The 16,038-nt window shown below is 41.7% G+C and overlaps 1 pseudogene; it reads left to right on the top strand.

Moving 5' to 3' along the window:
- Positions 1-2,927: 2,927 nt before the first annotated feature.
- Positions 2,928-15,620, top strand: LOC101595546 (annotated as a pseudogene).
- Positions 15,621-16,038: the final 418 nt, after the last annotated feature.

The following is a 16,038-nucleotide window of genomic DNA, read 5'->3' on the forward strand; positions in this document are numbered from 1 at the left end:
CCCATTCTATCTCTCTATGTGCCTCTTTCTTTCTCTTTTTCTCTCAAATAAATAAACAAATAAATAAATATTTTAAAATATTTTATATGTATTTGACAGAGAAAGAGGGAGAGAGAGGGAGAGAATGGGTGTGCCAGGGCCTCTGGCCATTGCAAACAAACTCCAGATGCATGTGCCCCCTTGTGCATCTGGCTAACATGGGTCCTGAGGAATCAAACCTGGGTCCTTTGGCTTTGCAGGCAAATGCCTTAACCATTAAGCCATCCCTCTAGCCCAATAAATATTTTTTTAAAAATTTAAGTGATTAGAGTTAATGTACTTTCATGAAAGTGACAAGATATAAAATTAGCACACAAAAGTCAGTAGCCTTTGTATATAACAATAATAAACATACTGAGAAAGAAATCAGGGAAACAGTCTGTTGCAGTCCGGTTCGCATGGCTGACAGAAATCACCTAACCAAGAGCAGCTTCTGGGAAAAAGAGATTTATTTTGGCTTACAGGCTCGAGGGGAAGCTCCACGATGGCAGGGGAAAACGATGGCATGAGCAGAAGGTGGACATCATCCCCTGGCCAACATAAGATGGACCACAGCAACAGGAAGGTGTGCCAAACACTGGCAAGGGGAAACTGGCTTTAATACCCATAAGCCGGCCCCCAACAATACACTCCCTCCAGGAGGCATTAATTCCCAAATATCCATCAGCTGGGGAGCTAACATTCACAACACCTAAGTTTATGGGGGACACCTGAATCAAACCACCACATTCCGCCCCTGGCCCCCATAAACTGATAACCTGATGTAAAATGCAATGCATTCTTCTAACTTTAAAAGTCCCCATAGTTTTTATCAATTCCAATGATGTCCATACATCCCCATAATTCAAGATCTTTTAACTGAGCCATAATACCAAAAAATAACCTCAAAAACCCATAATGACACAGAATAAATATTCACACTGCAGTAGATGGCACTGGGCATAGCAAAGAAACATTCAACCAATACAAGATTTAAAACAACCAGGGCAAACATTTGTAGCTTCAAGTCCAACAACTCTAGCCAGTGACAAATCTTCAAGTCCCGTAATTCTAACCAGCAACAAGTTTCTGGCATTCCAATTCCGCCCCTCTAGCTAGGCTACTCACAGTCCTGGGAAACTTCATTGGGGCCGGCAGCTCCTCAGCAGCCATCTCATGGTCCCAGCATCTCCTCTGGGTCTCCACTGCAAGCCACAGTTCATCCTCGGTTCATCCTTGTGGCCCCATGGGGTCTCCATGCAGGCAACCAGCAAACCTGCTTCACACTGCCCATGGCTATTTCCAAAACACAAGACCTTGTTGCAAACTCAATGACCCTCTTTCCAGCATTTCTTATACTCCACGATACCAGGTAGGGTGCCAATTTGTTAATCCAGGGTGGGAATAAAGCAGACTTTGAAGAACAGGACACACCTTGAGCACTCAGGCCCCTTCAAAAGAGTCTACATTCTTCTTGTTGCCCCAGCACAGGTCAGTTAGCCCAGTTTCAAAGGCTGTAATCTCTCAGTTGCAGCTGAATGGGCAACAGTTCACCCAAAGATTTTTCTTTTTTACTTTTTTTTTTTTAAAGAGTGACAGAGAGAGAGAGAGAGAGGGAGGGAGGCAGGCAGATAGAGAGAGAGAGAGAATGGGCACGCCAGGGCTTCCAGCCACTGCAAACGAACTCCAGACGCATGCGCCCCCTTGTGCATTTGGCTAATGTGGGTCCTGGGGAACCGAGCCTCGAACCGGGGTCCTTAGGCTTCATAGGCAAGCGTTTAACCGCTAAGCCATCTCTCCAGCCCTCAAAGATTTTTCTTTCTGTGCCATATCCCTCTGCTCACACCAGTTCATTTCTACGCAAACCAACCCTGCACAACTTCTCAGGACATGGGCACAAGAGCAAGCTTCTCACACAAACTGCTAGCCCAGTTCAAGCAAAGCTTTTTCTCACCCTCATAAGCCAAACCTCACAGTCCATAGTGTTTACCACATTCAGGTCTTGCAGCTCAGACCAGAATAGTCCATGAAGCTGTACTTACAGCACTGTAAGGCATCTCTTAGGCCAAGGTTTCAAATCCTTCCACATTCCTCTTGAAATTCAGCTACAAAAGGCCAAAGCCACATAGTCAGGTGTCTAGCAGCAATCCCATTCCTCGGTACCACTTTACTGTTGCAGTCCGGTTCGCATTGCTGGTAGAAATCACCCAACCAAGAGCAGCTTCTGGGAAAAAGAGATTTATTTTGGCTTACAGGCTCGAGGGGGAAGCTCCACGATGGCAGGGGAAAACGATGGCATGAGCAGAAGGTGGACATCACCCCCTGGCCAACATAAGATGGACCACAGCAACAGGAGGGTGTGCCAAACACTGGCAAGGGGAAACTGGCTTTAATACCCATAAGCCGGCCCCCAACAATACACTCCCTCCAGGAGGCATTAATTCCCAAATATCCATCAGCTGGGGAGCTAACATTCACAACACCTAAGTTTATGGGGGACACCTGAATCAAACCACCACACAGTCCAATTTACAATAGCCACAAAAATTAAGTATCTTGGAATATCCCTAACCAAGGATGTGAAAGACTTCTACAATGAAAACACTAAAATACTGAAGAATTAAATTAATAATAATATGAAATGATGAAAAGATCCCCATGGTCATGAATTAGAAGAATTAATATTGTGAAAATGGCCATCCTACCAACAGGAATCTAGTGGTTCAGTGAAATTCCAATCAAAATTCCAGCACTGTTTTTCATAGAATTTTTTTAAAGTGTCAAAATTCACATGGATGCAAAAAAGGCCTCAGATAGTCAAAAAATGTCCTCAATAAAAAGAAAATTATTGGTGGTATCATTATACCTGATTTCATGATACACTACATAGTTATAGTAATAAAACCAGCATGATATTTTCACAAAACAGGCACATAGATCAATGGAACAGAATAGAAGATGCAGGTATAAATTTTAGTAACCACAGCCACCTGTCATTGACGAAGAGACCAAAAATGCAATGGAGAAAAAAACATTTTCAACAAATGGTGCCAGAGAAACTGGATAACCAAATGTGGAAGAATGAATCTAGACTGTCTTCTCTTACTTTGAATAAAAATCAACACCAAATGGATCAAGGACCTCAATAGAAGAATTGAGGCTTTGGAATTACTTGAGGAAAAAAGAATACTCCAAGAAATAGATGTAGAGGAAGACTTTTTAAATAAGAGAAATATTCAGCCATTGGGATCTCATGAAATTAAAAACATACTGCACAACTAAGCAAGCTATCAATAGTGTTAACAGATAACCTTCAGAATAGGAGAAAATCACTGTCAGCTATACATTTGGCAGAGTTTTAATATCTAGTTTATACAAACAACTCAAAAAACTAAGCAATAAAAATCAATCAATCCACTCAAAAAATGTAGCAGGGAATTAAACAAATTTCTCAAAAGATGAAATACAAATGGCCAGTAAACTCCTAAAATAATGTTCAACATCTTTAGGTATCAGGGAAATGTAAATTACAACTGCTCTGAGAGTCCATCTCACTTTGGTCACAATGGCTATCATCAAAAACTCAAATGTCAGGCTGGAGAGATGGCTTAGTGGTTAAGTGCTTGCCTGTGAAGCCTAAGGACCCTGGTTGAGGCTCGATTCTCCAGGACCCATGTTAGCCAGATGCACAAGGGGGCGCACGCATCTGGAGTTTATTTGCAGTGGCCAGAGGCTCTGGCATGCCCATTCTGTCTCTCTCTCTATCTGCCTCTTTCTCTCTCTCTGTCCGTCACTTTCAAATAAATAAAAATAAACAAATTTTTTTTAAAAAAACTCAAATGTCAAGTGAAAGGGTGGGGAAAGAACAATCCTCATTCACTATTGGTGGAAGTGCAAACATGTAGAGCCAATATGGAAATAAGATTGTGAATTTCTCAAATATTTGAAAATCGATCTTATAGTTGACCCAGATACACCACTTCTATCCATACATTCTAAAGGCTCTACACTTCAGTGTGAAGATACTTGCTCAGCCATGTTCTTTGTTGCTTTATTCACAATAGCTAGGAAATTAAATCAACCCAGATACCCATCAACTGATGAGTGGATAATGAAGATGTGGTACCTATATACAATGAAGTTCTATTCAGCATTAAGGAAAAATGAAATTGTGAAGTTCACAAGAATATGGATGGACTTAAAAATATTATACTACATGTTGTAGACAACTTCACATTGCTGGGATGAACATCCAAACTAGATACAGATTTTGAGAGGAAGAGGTTTATTTCAAGAGTACAGATTCAAAGCTGGGTGTGGTGGTGCACACCATTAATCCTAGCATTCAAGAAGTAGAGGTAGGAGGATCGCTGTGAGTTTGAGGCCACCATGAGACTATATAGTTAATTCCAGGTCAGCCTGAGCCAGAGTGAGACTCTGCTTCAACAAAAACAAAAGGGTACACACTCAAGGTAAAGTGTTCCATAAGTGGCAGAATAAGATGCTTCCATACATCAAAGCAGAGGGGAACAACCAAACAGCCAGTAAAACCAAAAGCAGCAAATACAAAGTGGGAACAAGCAGGACTCCAGGCATAGTTCAAACCTCTTTGTATACCTTTGGGCTGGAAATCAGATTGGGTCCCCAAACCCACCTTTGGGCTGGATCTCAACATCTGCCCCTAGTGACACCTCCTCCAGCAGTGGGCTGGAGATCCAAATTATAAGCTTTAATAAAACACTTCACTTTATGGGGGACATACAAACTACCATACTAAGTAAAGTTACCTAGACTCAGAAAGTCAAATACCATATGGCCTTTCTCATATGAAGAGCCTAACATAAAATAGTTTGATTTGTTTATGTTGTAACTATCAGTTGTACAGATTAGAAAGCTAGAATTAGGCTTGGAGAGGGGAGACGTGGAGGAGGGATTAGAGGACAGGAGAGTATACTGGCAAGTAGAAAGGGAATACAGAGTATAGAAAAGGGACTTCCAGTTAAGATGGTACCACGCCAAAGCAGCCTAGGGGGCAAAAAAGACCAAAAAAACTCAGCAAAATACACACTTTTACTAAAAAGTGAGGTGTATAGGAAATTGAAGCGGCAGCGGAGAAGTAGAAGAGTTATAGAGCATCCAGAGCCTGCACAGGTGGGAAAAGCGGCTCCGGCAGCTTGGCCAACTGCCGCAGCCGCGGTGCACCAGAAAGCCGCCAGACTTGGCTTGAGCCGCAGGAAAAGCCAGGTCCGGGAGCTTTCCCTCACACTGTGCTCTCCGCAACTCGGGAAACGTGCGTGAGGGGAGAGCGGCAGTGAACAGCGGAGGAGCAGACCGCGAGGTAGAAGAACGTGTGGAGCAGCGAGAGAACCAGAGCAGCTGCGGCTCCCTCCCCTCCCCCACCGCCTGAGCCCAGCTCCGGCGAACAGAGCAGCGGCCCCGGACCCAGTCACACCAACTTGGGCTGACAGCGGGACCCAAGCAGGAGCAGAGTTTGGCAGCAACATCAGCGGCAACAGCACTGGTAACAGCGGCCCCAGCAGCAGCAGACCCAGGAGTGGCAGCAGCGGCAGACTCGGCAGCAGCAGCTTCAGGGGGAGCAGCGGCAGTGGACACAGCAGCAGTAGCTTCAGCAGCAGTGGTGGCTCCAGCAGTGGCAGCTACAGCAGCAGCAGAGGCAGCAGCAGCAGCGGTGGGTCCAGCAGCAACACCTTCAGCAGCAGTGGCTACAGCCCAGCAGGGGCAGCTTGAGCAGCAGCAGTTCCAGCAGCAGGGGAGCTGATCTGCAGGGCCACACTTGCCAGGCTCGGTTGGCCCCACAGGAAAAGCAAGTGCCCAGCTCCAGAAATCAGAACAGCAGCCCAACGACCCAGGCAGCAACTTGACTGAGACAAAAATCATCCAAGGTAACTGGGATTGCACCAGGGAAGGGTCTCACTTGGTCGCAAGCTGACTTGGATCCCTCAACAGACCAGAAATCTTAACCTTTTTGTTGATAGAGGATCTGGTCGTTATAATAAGTACTCTTGCATACATACTCGGGGCTGTTTTTGATTGAATGTGTACAGTGTTTAGTTAAATTTTAGAATCTACCTGTATTTTATTCCACTTAGCCTGCTTGAATACTCCTATAGCAGGGAAACTCAACCCCTAAGAACATCTTTGTAGATACTCTGAGAGTCTTAAGAGCCACACCTTACACCTTAAGGTCCTACCCTGAAAATATATTATATCAGAGTATAGAAAGGACGAGGGGTGGGGAACAGGAAGACAGGAGAGGGATGAGATACACAAAACTAAAGATGTCATGAGTCAATAGTATAGACACTCTACCTGTTTGTTAGATAATTAAAAGATACAACTCTCTTAAACTGTGTCTGGTTTAGAGGTTCATACAAAAAATACAACTGTCTTTAAAAGAGTGAGATACAGAGAGAGAAAGGAATAGTTTAGGTTGTAGTCTGTATGGATGGAGAAAGCTGTAGGTTAAAACCATAGGCTGTTGCTTATAAATCCCAGTGCCAGATTTGGGTTACCTCTCTCAGTGAGCCAAGGAAAGCCTTGAGGCTACCTAAACAATATTGGCCATTGCTAAAACACTTGGGTACCTACTAGAACTAAATGGTAAGACCCTGTTTTGGAAGATACCATAGATATTGAGAGATCAAGCTGAAACTGAGATGGAAACTAGCTTCCTGCTGGAGATCTCTCACAGTGAGCTATGTGAGCTACTGGGGGATAAACATCACCAAAGTGTTAATAACCAGGGAACCCTATTGCATACTTATGGTTCATATTCACAGCTTCTCACAGTGGCCTCACAGGGCCTCTCCACAGTAATTTTGGTCCTGAGTTACATTGTTCAGCTTCAGCAACTCTCTGAAACCATCTTGCAAATCATGATACTGTATTTCCTATATTCTTATGCTTTTAAAACCAGTATCACATGGACAATGTTGCCAAATTATTCTGCCAAGTAGTGATTTGGTATGTGGCAATGAAGCCAAATCTTGAGGAGCAGGATGCTCCGTCAGCACTCTTCTCTCAGGACTTTTTTCCCAAAAGAATTGGCATCCTCAGTAGTGTGAGCTTTCAATGGGTTGAGTAATGCCCTGAGGTTATCTTTTCTATTGTACTGTTTCAGAGCAGCTGACCTATCTTCATTGATGACAATTTCTTTAGCAATTTCAACTGAAGTGGCTTCATTTTCTCTCTGGGCCTGAATCTTGTTCACATTTCTTTCTGTACCAAACTTCATATTTTAATGTACTTCTGCTTTCTGTTTTGCTCTCTTTTGTTATAGATGTGAATAAGAGCAATAAGAGGTAGCATGTCATGGAGGTTATGTTTTTCTGCCTTGAAATTGCCTTCACCAACACATTAGTCCTTTCCATTTAAGCTAAATTTTGTTCAAGGCCTCAGGACACAGATAGAATGCAGCCAGATTCTTTTCCAGAATATCATATGTATGGCTTCTAGACCTGTTGTCAATAAAGTTCTTTTTCTCTTCTGAAACCTTTTAAGCCAAGACTTTAGTGTTCATACTTCTTTCTGGACACTGGTCTGACAAAGTTTCAATAGAATGGCTCGTAATAGTCTGCTTACACAGTCGTAAGGCTTCTCTAGTCCAAAGTTTCCAAATCTTTCCACTTTCTTCCTACAAACAGGACCAAAATAACTAATAACCACATAGTCAGGTTTGATGCAGCAATGTAGCTATTACTTTCTCACTGCTGGGACAAAATACCCAATCAGAAACAGCTTATGGAATGAAAAGATTTATTTTGGCCTACAGTTTTCAAGGGAATTGCTCTCATTGTGGGGAAATCATGGCAGGAGCAGACAATCAGAGTCATATCTTTGCATTATCATGGAGGAAGTAGAAAGTGCAAAAATACAATGTGTGGCCAGACCATAGCACCCCAACACCCACTCCCAGTGACACAACTCTCCCAGAAGGTTCCACCTTCTAAAGGCTTCACAAACTTCCCAAACAACATAATGAACTGGGATTAAGTATCAAACACATGAGTTTATAGGTGGTATTTTCCACTCAAACCACAATAGGTCAAGAGTGACAGGTGAAGGTATGCTAACAAATAATGTGGAATTATTCAATCTCTCAGAAGACTAAGGCTCATATTCTCTATGAACAAAAAAGACTATTCCTTGGGAGAAGAAAATATTAAGGGAAAGAGTAAGGAGAAAAAACGCTATACAAACAAAAATAAAGCATATATATATATATATATATATATGTATATATATACATATATATATGTATATGTATATGTATGTATATGTATATGTATATGTATATGTATATGTATATGTATATATGTATATAGTGCCCTAACTGAGAGAGCAATAGAGGATAAGAATAGAGTAGGGGCTGAGTTGGCCTGCTAAGATAGTAATAGGTATTGAAAACAGAATATATGCATAGAGAGAAAGAGTTGGGAAGAGATATAAGATTTGAAAATTGACTGGCCTGATACATAGCTCTCCTCCAAACTTCTTCAGTTCCAGGAATTATATTTCCTCTTCTGGGACTTCCTCTCTTGCCCCAGATGAGTAGTTACATTTTACCCTTTGAATGTTAGTTCTGCTGTCAATCCACTGCAAGGTTAGATTGTGAACTTCTCTTTCTCTGGAGCCAAGTTGAGTGTGGGTAGCTCAGCAGTTATTGCTTGCTGAAGGATTCTTGTTTCAGTTTACTCTGTTTCTGTAGTGTATTGGAAGTTCTCTTCCAGACTGTGGCTGGGTGGGGAAGTGATGATTATGTGCAATGGAAGTCTCTTAACTACAAATTTCTAAACCCCTCATCTGGTGCTTACCTGTGTTCTCCTGGAGACCTTTCAGCTTCAGATTTGCATTTCCAGTATCATAGGGAGTCAGACTCTCTAAGCAGTTTCTTCTGTGGAGGAGTGCTGTCAGGGACTTTGCTCAGAGCATATCTTGGCTCTTCCTGGCATAGCTGCGAGTCACAGAACCTCATCTCCATGATCCTGGCATCATTTAAATTTTTTTGATATTGCTTCTTCATGGTTTTCTGAAGTTATTCTTCAATTTCCCACTTTAGGGTACATTCTCTTTGTTCTTATTTTGATTTTCTCTTCCACTGCTTACACTGAGATTGTTTATAGTTTACCATCCTAACCCCAAACCCTCAATATTCTTTTGAGAAATCAATGTTTTTGTCAAGACTATTTCTAAATGATTATTAGAGTAAGACTTAAATCTTTAACAAATAGCTAATATGTGTTTATAAAAAATATGGATTGTCAATATGTTTTGCTTGTATTTATAACTAAGATACAATATGAAGTCAGGTGTGGTGGCACATGCCTTTAATTCTAGCATTCAGGATGCAGAGGTAGGAGGATCGCCATGAGTTCAAGGCCACACTGAGACTACATAGTAAATTCCAGGTCAGCCTGAGCTAGAGTGAAACACTACCCCCCCCCCATCAAAAAAAAGCTTACAATATGAGTGTTTTCCTTCTTTCAGATACAGTTTTCTGGGTTTTCAACTAACAATTGTTTCCTAAATTTTGCAATAATATTACTACAGAAAGAGACCATCAAGTAAGAAAAAGAAATATAATAGTTAAAAGTATAAAATGTATTTTTGGCAAAGAAGGTTAAAAGAAAAGAAAATGCTTTGTATGAGAAAGGACTGTGTATGGTAAAATGAGATTTTTCCCCCCTAGGAGAATGTTCCAAATGGAAATAGAGATGACGATAAACTAGAAGATTGAAGTATGTTATAAAAAGATTGTGAGAATTAGACTGAACAGATAGTCGACATAATTATAACTAAGAAGGCTATAATTAAGGGTTATTAAAATTCCGGAGAGATGGCAACAGACACGAAGGTCACCCAAAACTCATCAAAACAGAAATCCAGAGGCAGCAGACAGCTCAATACTAAATCAGACTGATGACATGACCACCAAGGCTTAAGGAACATTGTGGAAGAGGGAACAGAGAGATTGTAAGAGCCACAGAGTGAGTAGGAGTATCCTGAGGCACTCTGCCCCACAGGGACTGACTGAGGCCTTCATGACCCCACAGTGAATAACCCCACTGAGGATTGTCACTTGAATGGGGGCAGGAGAGAGGGGATATAAGAGTATAACCTCTTAAAATGAATAGATTTTTTTAAATTTCTGAGATCAAAATTTCAATACATTGGGTTGGAGAGATTGCTTAGCAGTTAGGGCACTTGCCTGTGAAGCCTAAAGATCTATGTTTGATTGATTCCGCAGGTCCCACGTAAGCCAGATGCACAAGGTGATACAAGTACAAGGTGGTGCACACATCTGGAGTTGGATTGCAGTGGCTAGAGGCTCTGGCATGCCAATTTTCTCTCTCTTTCTTACTCTCACTCACTCTCTCTCCCATAAAAAATTTTCAATAGTCTAAATTAAAACTAATGCCTGATTCTCTACAATAATAAGGCTTGCTCAAATTGATCTGCTTTTTGTAATATTGACAAAAAAGGCTTTAAAAAGATTTGATATTGTTGCAGTCCGGTTCGCATTGCTGTTAGAAATCACCCAACCAAGAGCAGCTTCTGGGAAAAAGAGATTTATTTTGGCTTACAGGCTTGAGGGGAAGCCCCACGATGGCAGGGGAAAACGATGGCATGAGCAGAAGGTGGACATCACCCCCTGGCCAACATAAGTTGGACCACAGCAACAGGAGGGTGTGCCAAACACTGGCAAGGGGAAACTGGCTATAAAGCCCTTAAGCCCGCACCCAACAATACACTCCCTCCAGGAGGCATTAATTCCCAAATATCCATCAGCTGGGAACCTAGCATTCAGAACACCTAAGTTTATGGGGGACACCTGAATCAAACCACCACATTCCGCCCTTGGCCCCCATAAACTGATATCCATACATGATGTAAAATACAATGCTTTCAGTCTTACTTTAAAAGTCCCCATAGTTTTTATCAATCTCAATGATGTTCATATATCCCCATAATTCAAGATCTTTTAACTGAGCCATAATACCAAAATATAACCTCAAAAAACCCATAATGGCACAGAATAAATATTCACACTGCAAACGATGGCATTGGGCATAGCAAAGAAACATTCAACCAATACAAGATTTAAAACAACCAGGGCAAACATTTGTAGCTTCAAGTCCAACAACTCTAGCCAGTGACAAATCTTCAAGTCCGATAATTCTAACCAGCAACAAGTCTCTGGCATTCCAATTCCGCCCCTCCAGCTAGGCTACTCACAGTCCTGGGAGCTTCATCGGGGCCGGCAGCTCCTCGGCAGCCATCTCATGGTCCCAGCATCTCCACGGGGTCTCCACTGCAAGCCACGGTTCATCTTCATGGCCCCATGGGGTCTCTATGCAGGCAACCAGCAAACCTGCTTCACACTGCCCATGGCCATTTCCAAAACACAAGACCGTGTTGCAAACTCAATGACCCTCTTTCCAGCATTTCTTATACTCCACGATACCAGGTAGGGTGCCAATTTGTTAATCCAGGGGGGAATAAAGCAGACTTTGAAGAACAGGACACTCCTTGAGCACTCAGGCCCTTTCAAAAGAGTCTACATTTTTCTTGTTGCCCCAGCGCAGGTCAGCTAGCCCAGTCTCACAGGTTGTTATCTCTCAGTTGCAGCTGAATGGGCAACAGTTCACCCAAAGATTTTTCTTTCTGTGCCATATCCCTCTGCACACACCAGTTCATTTCTACGCAAAGCAACCCTGCACAACTTCTCAGGACACGGGCACAAGAGCAGGCTTCTCACACAAACTACTAGCCCAGTCCAGGCAAAGCTTTTTCTCACCCTCATAAGCCAAACCTCACAGTCCATAGTTCTTACTGCCTTCAGGTCTTGTAGCTCTGACCATAATAGTCCATCAAGCTGTACTTACAGCACTGCAAGGCATCTCTTAGGCCAAGGTTTCAACTCCTTCCACATTCCTGCTGAAAATCAGTTCCAAAAGGCTTAAGTCACACAGTCAGGTGTCTAGCAGCAACCCCACTCCTCGGTACCACTTTACTGTTGCAGTCCGGTTCACATTGCTGGTAGAAATCACCCAACCAAGAGCAGCTTCTGGGAAAAAGAGATTTATTTTGGCTTACAGGCTTGAGGGGAAGCCCCACGATGGCAGGGGAAAACGATGGCATGAGCAGAGGGTGGACATCACCCCCTGGCCAACATAAGGTGGACCACAGCAACAGGAGGGTGTGCCAAACACTGGCAAGGGGAAACTGGCTATAAAGCCCTTAAGCCCGCCCCCAACAATACACTCCCTCCAGGAGGCATTAATTCCCAAATATCCATCAGCTGGGAACCTAGCATTCAGAACACCTAAGTTTATGGGGGACACCTGAATCAAACCACCACAGATATCTTATGGGTTTATTAAATGAGACATTTAAACATTTGATTAGATTTTATCCAAATGCTAAGTTTGTGTTTTCCATTGTGTAAAGTGTTCAAATGTTGAATATAAAACTTATTTTAATGGACAAATATTTAGACTTTGGGCTGGAGATTTCTCAGTGGATAATGCTGTTTGTTTGTAAAGCCTTATGGCCTGGTTCAATTCTTCAGCACCCATGTGTGGTGGTTTGATTCATGCATCCTCCATAAACTTAGGTATTCTTAATGCTAGGTTCCCAGCTGATGGAGATTTGGGAATTAATGCCTCCTGAAGGCAGTGTATTGTTCAGGGCAAGCTTATGGGTATTACAGCCACTTTCCTGTTGCCAGTGTTTGGCATACTCTCCTTTTACTATTGTCCGTCTGATGTTGGCTAGGAGGTGATGTCCACCCTCTGCTCATGTCATCATTTTCCCTTGTCATCATGGAGCTTCCCCTCGAGTCTGTAAGTCAAAATAAACCTTTCCTCTCACAAGCTGCTCTTGGTCATGTGATTTCTGCCAGCAATTTGAACCTGACTACAACATTAAAGTTGGTACCAAGGAGTGGTGTCATTTCTTCTAGACATGTGACTGTGTGGCTTAGGCCTTTTGGAATTTATTTTCAAGAGGAATGTGGAAGGATTTGAAACCTTGGCCTAAGAGACAGCTTAGTGGACTATTCTGATCAGAGCTGAAAGATCTGAATGCAGTAAAAACCAAGTACTGTGAAATTTGGCTTATGAGGATGAGAAAGAGGTTTGCCTGGACTCAGCAGCTTTTTACACATTAATAATGTATTTTCAGATAATCATAAAAGTACTCCCACTTGCCATAGCAGCAAAATGTTACCTAGGAAATAGTTTTAGTCAAGGAGATAAAAGACCTCCGTAGTGAAATTACAAAACACTGATGAAAGAAATTGAAGAGGACAGAGAGGAAAAAAAGGAAAAGCCTCCAAGGTTCATGGATTAGAAGAATTCATTTTGTTAAAATGCCAATGCTACATAAAGTAATTTAAAGGTTTATTTCAGTTTCTGTCAAAATACCAATGATAGTCTTCACAGAACTCGAAGGATAATCCTAAACCTCATATGGAATAAAACCATTTCCTTTGCTCTCTCTCTTCTTCTGACCTCCTTCTGGACACAGGTGCATATATTTCTTCATCTATATTATGCTATCTCCCTGTTTTCCACCTCAGCCTTCTATTATTTTCCCTCATATAAGCAACTTTCCTTTTTCTCTGTCTCTCTATCTCAATTTCTCTCTCCCTCTCTCCATCTCTTCCTCACTTTCTGGCCAGCTTGCACCCTCTACTGAACTCCACCACCACCGACCCACCATACACTGCCTCCAGTGTGCATCCTGGATCCTCTCTCACTTCTGTAACAGCAGGCAGTGGGACACTTTTCCCTGCCCTCTGCAATTGCTCTGCCCTGAGCTGCCACAGCCAGTTCTACAGCTACTCAACTCCCCTTTTGTCCCTTAGTCTAAAGACTCCCCCACTGAGCCATTAATAAATGTCTTATTTTTTTAATTTTTATTTATTTATTTGAGAGAGACAGACACAGAGAGAAAGACAGATAGAGGGAGAGAGAGAGAGAATGGGCGCGCCAGGGCTTCCAGCCACTGCAAACGAACTCCAGACACATGCGCCCCCTTGTGCATCTGGCTAACGTGGGACCTGGAGACCCGAGCCTCGAACCGGGGTCCTTAGGCTTCACAGGCAAGCGCTTAACCGCTAAGCCATCTCTCCAGCCCAAATGTCTTATTTTTAAAAGTGTGATATCAGAGCCTCTGTATGTGAGCCTCCATTACATTACACATAAAGCTATAATTTCAGAATAATCAAGGAAAAAATTAATGACAAATCCAGATTGGGAAACATTCCACATGATATGAGACCAGTAATCTTTAGTTTTCCAAGGTCATGAGAAATGGAGAAAGATATGCAAACTATGTAAAACCAAAGGAAGTGAGAAAACATGGCAACAACATATAGCATGCAAGTATGCAAGTCTTAACTGGATCTTGAAATTTTAAAAGGGGATAATAGTTGAAAAATTAGTAATCTGAATAAAGACCAGACTTAGTTAATACTAATGCATTGATGATGGTTTCTTAGTTTTGATAAATGTATATCATGGTAATATAATGTGAAAACAGTAGAAAGAGAAACTGGGTGGTATTTGATAATTTTGTGTTGTATTATTAATATAACTTTTCAATACATATATAATTATTTCAAAATAAAACATATGTATTAAATTCAATATAACATCTATTTTGAGCTCTGACATGTGAAGAGCTTGAAAGTAGTCACGATTCTGAAAACAAGGAAATAGATGAACAAAATGAATCAATAGAAATATGCAAATTATGTACAATGGATACTCCTAGTCACCTTGCAAGAAGAAAGTAAGGACACTAAATCAACATACCACAGAGATACTTATACAACCATGTACATAGCAGCACTATTACAATAGCCACATTGTGAAATCAGTCTGGGTTCCTATCAATAGATGAATAGATGAAGAAAATATAAGACATTATTAAAAAGTCTATTGCCTTTCTTAGAACCCAAATTTCAGTGGGCACTTAATGCTTCATATGACAATGCCATCTGCATAGGGGACATCAGTACCATTGCAAAGAAATGAAAAGTGGATGGAAAGACCAAATTTATGGGGCATATAGCAGTAATAGATGTTTTATGGCTCTGGAATCTGCTCCATGAGTCTGTATTTGGGTATATTAGAGAAACTTATAATGTGGGATACTTGTTCAAACAACACTTTCAAAACAAGTCAACTGGTTGGCTCTCACACAGCTGAAGTGAACTGTCTGTATTTAAGTTCATATGTGAGTAAATTCTTGCCATAGGATCAGCTGAGAAGACTGTTACTTTATGGAATCTGAAAAATCTAAAGCCTAAGTTGCATTCCTTTGAACCACATAAGTATGAATACTTCAATGTGACTATTTTGGCTTCAGTTGTACTGGTCATAGACTGAATGTCTGAGATTTAAGTAAAATGGGAGAGGAATAATTCCCTAGAAGATGCCAAAGATGGCCCACCAGAGTTGTTTATTTATGGCAGTCACACTGCCAAGCTATCTGTTTTCATCTGGAATCCCAATGAACTTTGAGTAATTTGTTTTGCATCAGTAAGCAATATCTTTCAAGGAAAAAGTTAGAGTGAGTAAGGAATAGAGCCAAGTAAGTAAGGTAGGTGTCTGAGTCATGAGTATAAATATTGCAATATGTGGCTTTCATCAGGAATTAGGGGAGATTTAAGTCCTATAGATTCCTATTCTGAAACCTTTATGTCTGACTTTCCAGGATGCACATTTGCTTATGCAGACCAGTTTCCTCTTTGTTTCTTCAGTCAGGCCAAGATTACATGTTGCTCTTTCCCCATATATTTTTCTTGTTAGTGTATTTCTTGAGATGTTTGCACATTATTCCTTCCTGTGAAATATTTTTTTGTTCGTGTATGTGTGCCTGTGTGCAAAGGCATGTGTGATATGGTGGTGGTGGTGATGGTGGTGGTGGTGTGTGTGTATATACCCTTGTGGCACCCCATGTGCATGCCTGTGGCCCAGTGTGCTAGGC

The sequence above is a fragment of the Jaculus jaculus genome, chromosome X, assembly GCF_020740685.1.
Source record: "Jaculus jaculus isolate mJacJac1 chromosome X, mJacJac1.mat.Y.cur, whole genome shotgun sequence".
In the NCBI taxonomy this organism is placed as follows: domain Eukaryota; kingdom Metazoa; phylum Chordata; class Mammalia; order Rodentia; family Dipodidae; genus Jaculus; species Jaculus jaculus.